Raw genomic sequence first — 6,729 nt, forward strand, 5'->3', positions numbered from 1 at the left:
AAGGGGCTCTCTGGTACATAGCAGTGAGTTTCAGCTAGCCTAACCCGCTCAGTACACTCTACACATTGTTTCATGATATTTATTTAAAAAGTATCTTGGAAAAGTAACTCACTGATCATTAATATTCTTGTGTGATGTAAATATGGTTAATATGCAAAAAACTACACAGATGTGCTGGAAAGATGTTCTTCAATTGTGTTTGGCAGACAGTGTCATAGGTGCTGGAACTAGAGGTGCTGGGGATGTTGCCACACTCCCTGGCTTAAAGTGGTTTCCATCATACACTGAGTTTACAGTTTAGTTCAATGGTTCTCAGCATCCCCACTATATAAATTGTTCTGCACCCCTGGATAATGCCTAAGCCTAGCTGGTCCTAGAACAAGGCTCCACATGCTTCAATATGTCTCCAATGTAATTTAAGCAAGGTGTGACCTAAGACAAAAAAAAAGCATATTGACATGCAAGGTAAAAAAAGCTATCAGGCAGGCAAGTGGGGGAAGATGACCACTTAATCTCCATGGGGGATACAGACTGCACCCCAGGAAGCCTTCCTGCCTCTTCAAACAGGGTCAATGAACTTTGGGAAGATAGATGAGAAAGCAAAAGCCATTTATATGATCCTTTACCTGAGGAGATAAAGAAACCAAGTGCTTTGGGCTCTTTGTTGGATTCTGGCTGAAGACTGGGCAGCCTTGATGGAAGAATGACTGTGGTGAGAAAACTACTTTGAATAGAATACTCTAGTTTGTTAAATTGGACTTTAGTCTTAGAACCAGAGTTTTACTTTTGTTTGTTTGTTTGTAACCTTTTCTATTCCTGTCCCTTCTGTTTGGGCATCACTTAAATCTGTGTGCTAGTTTTAATAAATCAATTCATTGTGGAGGGTGTGTTAACACCTGTTAAACTTACAGGGTGATGTATATTGTCTCTTTAAAGGAGCAGTGAAATCGAGCAGTTACAATGAGAGATGCTGAACATGGCAGAGCATGTTTTTCTGGAGAACTTGTGGCCGGAATGGTAGTTGAGGTCCCATTTCAAAGAATAACTGGTGAGTGGAAGCCAAGGTGAGACCTTTTTGCTTGCATGCTGGCTTTTGACGTCTGGATTGTGAGCCACAGCAGCATAGCATAGAATTGCAAGGCAGGTGGTGACTGAACCCCTTATGTCTGGCTGAACCCCAAGGCATCACAATGTCACACCAAAGATTTCGATTTTAATTCTGGAGCTAAGTGCTCCAATTTAGGAACATGACTCAAACCCCTCTGAAGTCAAAGGTAGCCTTTCAATGTAATTTGTATTATTAGGCATAAAAAAGCTATTTGATGATTTGCACTGACAAAAACTGAGCTGCCAATGCTATTTAAAAATAGATCATACTTTATGAAGGCAAAATACAGAGAGAAAGCTATGAAATGGGATATTTATTGTTCTTGGTGTTTTGTAGTTGAGAACCATGTGCTGTTTTACTTTCCATTGCGTTTACTGTTATTCTTCCAATTTCAGCTAGAAGTGCATTGCTGTGTATTAGCGATTACTGTATGCCTCAGTTTTTGGATGTCGACTCTGAGACTCCTCAAAAGAAGTCTGATTTTCAGAACTGCTGAGCCACCCTCAGAAAATCAGGCTTTTGTAAGTTGGATGCCCAAAACTTGACACCCATTTAAAAAAAAAATGTATTTTGGCAGAAGATAATATTTTTTCATTTAAATTAAGGCGTCAAATTTTAGGTCAGTGTTAGGTGTTAGTGTCTTTAAATTTTGAAGGGACATACTCCTTAGGCAACATATGTGCCTTTCAGAGGTTTGGTGAAAACTGGTTACGATTTGTCAGTTAGAAACTGTGAAAGTAGAATTAATTATATTGTAAAAATAAGAATGGATTAAAGAAATGCTCTCTGCACCTTTAAGCAAAATTGTTGGAATGTTGCAATCCAGGTGTCAGGAACACAGACATTAGCATAGAACAATTGCACCGTTTAAGGGCAATTGGAAAAGTATTAGCCTTAGATCGATCCTAATCAGTAAGGACGTGGAATATGCATGCTGTGTCACAGGTGGTTTTTCCTGTCCGTTGCTTTCTTTGTCCCTTTGTCTAAACTCCTGCCCTTTCATCTGTATAAATAAGATAGTTTGTGTCTTGTATGGTGCTCACATTATCTGGGTGTATTAGCAGAGCGCTGTGCTAATAAAAGAGAGTGGTCTGACAAACTGTGAGTCCTGAGTCTAACTTTGACAAAACATTTTAAAAACATACTTTCCATATGCAAATAGACGTAATATGATCAAATAATGGCTCTCCTAATACATATAGCATGTGTAAAAATTGCAAGGAGTGCTACCTACTTCCATTCACGAAGTGAAGTTGTGTAGGAAAGGAATTTGGATAAGAGGCTCTGCAATCATATAGTAATATGATTGTTTCTATATAAGCTTCAATGCACATGTGTAGCATGCTGTAATATCTGATTCTTTCTCTATGCCAGATAATTAACATGGTTGTAATAGTTCAATATATTTTCATTCAACATAACTAAAAAGTGAATGGTCCCCATCTGATGATAACCAGATCACAATAGGCCAAAGGTCCACTTTTCTCTCCCACTTCCCCTAAATAGTAAAGGTGGTACTTTATTATTATTTTTAAATATTTATTTATTTATATCCTCTCTCCTCCTGTGCTACACTCCTCCTCTTCTCTCTCTCCCCCTTCTTGCCTTCACATCTTTTTCCTCCTTTACTATTTTATGATGTAGTCATAGTGATCTGGTTCACCTTGTATTTAGCTTCCCAGACCTGAAAAAGAGTCTGTGTGAACTTGAAAGCTTGCCTCTCTCACCAAGAGAAACTGGTCAGATAAAAAATATTTCCTCACCCACCTTGTGTCTCTAATATCCTGGGATGAACATGGCTACAACAACAACACTGCATTTGAAAGTCCATTGAAGTCATGAAAAGACTCATAGTGAGTTGCAGTAGTCTACCCATGAGATCATGAACGCTTGGATCATGTGAGCAGTTCCATGTAGGATATGAATGGGAACAGTCTTCTGTCTAGACATAGATTGAAGTAAGCATTTTTCCAACCATCGGTACCTGGAGTCCAGAAAGGCATGTACACTTTGGTCTGATTAGACAGCTGGAGGGCAGAACTTTTACTGGGAGGTGAATTAACAGTTTTTTAGGTCTTCAGAGAGTTTTCATATGCCCACCAAAAGCAACTCCAGCTTGCTCAGGTTCAGTATCGGCCAGCTTTCTGTTATCTAGCTGTTTATCCTAGCCAGGCAGATGGATAGCTCGGAAAATGGTGATAGTTCTACTGGAAGCAAAATGTATGTAGAACTGAGGACTGGCTGCGTATTGCTTGTATTTCAGCCATGATGTCTCACTTCCCCTCAGAGACTTCATGTAGATGTTAGAAAGGATGGAGAAGAGGACTGAGCCTTAGGGAACTTCAAAACTCAGTGGCCTAGAGATAATGGAACAGCTCCCCATGATTCCACTCTGTGAGCATTTGGACAGGAATGACTGGACCCATTTCAGACCTTTCCTGTCAGACCTTGTTACATCTCTGAGGTGAGTTGTATCTAATGCTCTTGGCAGACCCAGGAGGATAAGTATGGACATATTCCTCCATCTGTGGACAGGAAGGAGTTATTTATCAGTACTGTCCTTCTTCCATCACTATGCCTGAACATTGACTGGTACAGATCAAGGAAGTGGGCAGTAGATTGGTGTGCCTGAAGACTGTTCTTTGCCAATTTATTGATTTTCTTGCTAAAATAGCAGATTTGACTCCAGTCAATATTTTGCAGGTCTGCTAGGTCCAGAGATGTGTTTTAGTGAAATGGCAGAACTATACTGTTCTTCAGCATGGGTGGTAGTCAATATGTATGACTTACGTGAGTTAAAAAAACCCTCATCAGCTTAGTGTTTGTAGGATTGTGCCCTAAAGCTGCAGAACTTTAATTCTAACTTTGCAACCTTAGGTCAAGTTTTTCAAAAATGGAGGGAAGAGCAGTATAAAGGGGACTTAGAGTAAATTATAACTAAAATTAAGCTCTTAGTACTTTAGTTAGGAGCCTAAATAAGTGGCCTGATTTTCAAAAGGGCTGAGCACTAAGCAACTCCTATTAACTTCATTGGCAACTGCTGGTTGCTTTGCACTTTTAACTAAGGCAGTGATACTCAGACTGAGGCTCACAAGCTACAAGTGGCTCTTTAATGGGTCTCCTGTAGTTCTTTGCAGCATATTATATAAAATGCTGTGTGATTTAATTATTAACCAATTAGAATACTTGGTCAGTCATTTTGCTGTGAGAAGAATCTGATCTATCCAAATATTACCCCTGTCATACTGTTCAAATATGAATATATAGCACTATAGTAAATGAAACAATGAATTCACACTACTGTGGCTCTTTTGCATAATGCTGTCCGTTTATCTGGCTCCTGAATTACTGAGGTCTGAATATCACTGAACTAAGGTTTTAGGAGCTTTGCTTTTAGGCACTAATTTTTTAATATCTTGACCTTAATGGTCTCTTAAAGTAGTCTTGAAAGGAATGTTACTTATATTGAAAATGAATGTCTGTTTTGTTAGTGTATGAAAAAAAAACAACCCCTTCTTAAAAAACAGATGTTGTTTGTTTGTTTTATAACCTTAAAGATAATCTAGATGGATTTCATAAATATTTTATGTGGCCATCATATACAGAGTACTTCTCATTGAAATTCAGAGCAGGAAAAAATCCATTAGAATTCAAAGGATTTAAAAGGTAAAATCATAATCAACCTTTATTATCACACAGATCCAGAGTTAATAAAAATGTCCCAGTAACTGTTGTTTTATGCTTACAGAACATACCCAATGGCCTTGTAATGTTGTTCTGAAGTGATGTGGAAAGCTCAGGGATACTTTGGCCTATATTCTATCATTTTTTTCTAGCACACTTTCATGGTGCTAAATACACATTTTTTTTATTACATTGTGTTGAATAATTATACTGAAACAAGAACAAAATTATAAATAACCAAAACTAATATTAACAAGAAATCAAGGTAACAGCTGTGCTACCACATGTTCCTTTAGCCTGTTTTTCCCCAAATGGCTACATCCTGCTTGCTTTGCAGGAGTATTATTGTTAGAGCAAAGGTCAACTATTTGCTTATGTCGACCATTTGCTTATCAGCTTAGCTGTTACACACACGTACGTCCTGTTTTTAGCATGCACTCCTGCCTTCCGCATGCACGTACTCAAGACACTCAGTAAGGGGAGTCAAACAGATGTATCCTGTTNGGCAAGGGTGATCCGAGACTCCAAATGCCCCTACGGGAAACTGTAGCCCCCAGTGGTGAGCTCACTATGATATATGTTCCCTTTACTACAAGTGATCTATATAATTGGAAGCAACAAAATCCCCCATTTTCAGAAGATCCCACGCCACTAACAGCGGTATTTGAAACCTTAATTACGGCCCATAACCCTACCTGGGGCGACATGAGGGTCGCTCTTAACACTCTACTAACTGCGGAAGAGAGACGTTTAGTCCTCTCAAGGGCCTGCGAGTGGTTGACTGAAATAGGAACCACCCCGGCTGAGATGGCTGTGTGGTTGCCTGAGAGCCCCCCCAGCTGGCCACAGAATAAACAGGGCCAGACTCAGCATGGCCAATACGCCACGGCCATAGTGCAGGGAATGAAACGTTGTATCAGAAAAACCCCGAATTGGGCCAAACTATATAATATAAGACAGGAAAAGAATGAAAATCCAGCTGCTTTTTATGAACGGCTCTGTAATGCTTGTAAAAGATATACATACCTTGATCCTGAGGATGCCAATGAGAAACGGATATTAATCCCCCTTTTTATTGGACAGTCCTATGAGGACATTAGGAAAAAGTTGCAGAAGTTGGAAGGGGCATCGGGCAAAAATATAGAGGAGCTTTTAGAAATTGCCATGAAGGTTTATGATCGAAGGGATGATGAGGAACGGAAGAAAGGGGCCCGCGTTTTAGCCATGGCCCTAAGGGGAGGATATGAGGAAAGGGGGGACAAAGTTAAGGGACGGTCAGGGCCACCAGGGAAGGAAGGGGCCCTCGCCTAGGCTGGAATCAATGTGCTGTTGTAGGGAGGAGGAAACTGGAAGAATGAATGCCCCCGGCGACAGGCCATGGGAAAGGAGCATAAAGATAGAACCCCGCCCCGTCCCATCCTCTACGACAGTACAGGACTTTCAGGGGAGGGATCTTCCCCATAGGGGTGCCGGGGGACCCAGCGGCCCCTCCTGGCAGCACAAGCTGCCAGCCTGGATCCCACGGTAAAAATTAAAGTGGAGGGCCGCCCAACTGAAGCCCTTATTGATACTGGGGCCACCCTTAGTTTGCTCCCCCTTAATAAGGCTCCCCGAGGTAGAGCTCGGGGACGTGCCATAGTCCAGGGGATTGAGGGACAAACTACAGCTTTGGAAAAAGCTCTGCCTCTCCTAGTGAAAATAGGGGACCATCAGATTTCCCACCAGTTTGTTTGCAGCCCCTCCTGCCCTATCGCGCTGCTTGGATGAGATATCCTTACTAAACTGCAGGCAGAAATCTCGTTCGACAGTGGGATTATAGAGGTCAGACTCCCCAAACAACAAACCTCTAATTACCAGATGGCCCTTTTAAGTGCTAGAAATCTCCCTCTGGAATGCCAGGGGAGTGATGGAAACCAGCTGCCGGGGGTTAATTCAGA

At 41.1% G+C, this 6,729-nt stretch overlaps 1 protein-coding gene across 1 annotated transcript in view; it reads right to left on the minus strand.

Annotated features, from left to right (window-relative positions):
- The window catches only part of EDIL3 (EGF like repeats and discoidin domains 3), a 436,701-nt gene that overhangs the window by 20,956 nt on the left and 409,016 nt on the right, over nt 1-6,729 (minus strand). The window lies entirely within an intron of this gene.

Source organism: Chelonoidis abingdonii, chromosome 6, assembly GCF_003597395.2.
Source record: "Chelonoidis abingdonii isolate Lonesome George chromosome 6, CheloAbing_2.0, whole genome shotgun sequence".
In the NCBI taxonomy this organism is placed as follows: Eukaryota; Metazoa; Chordata; order Testudines; family Testudinidae; genus Chelonoidis; species Chelonoidis abingdonii.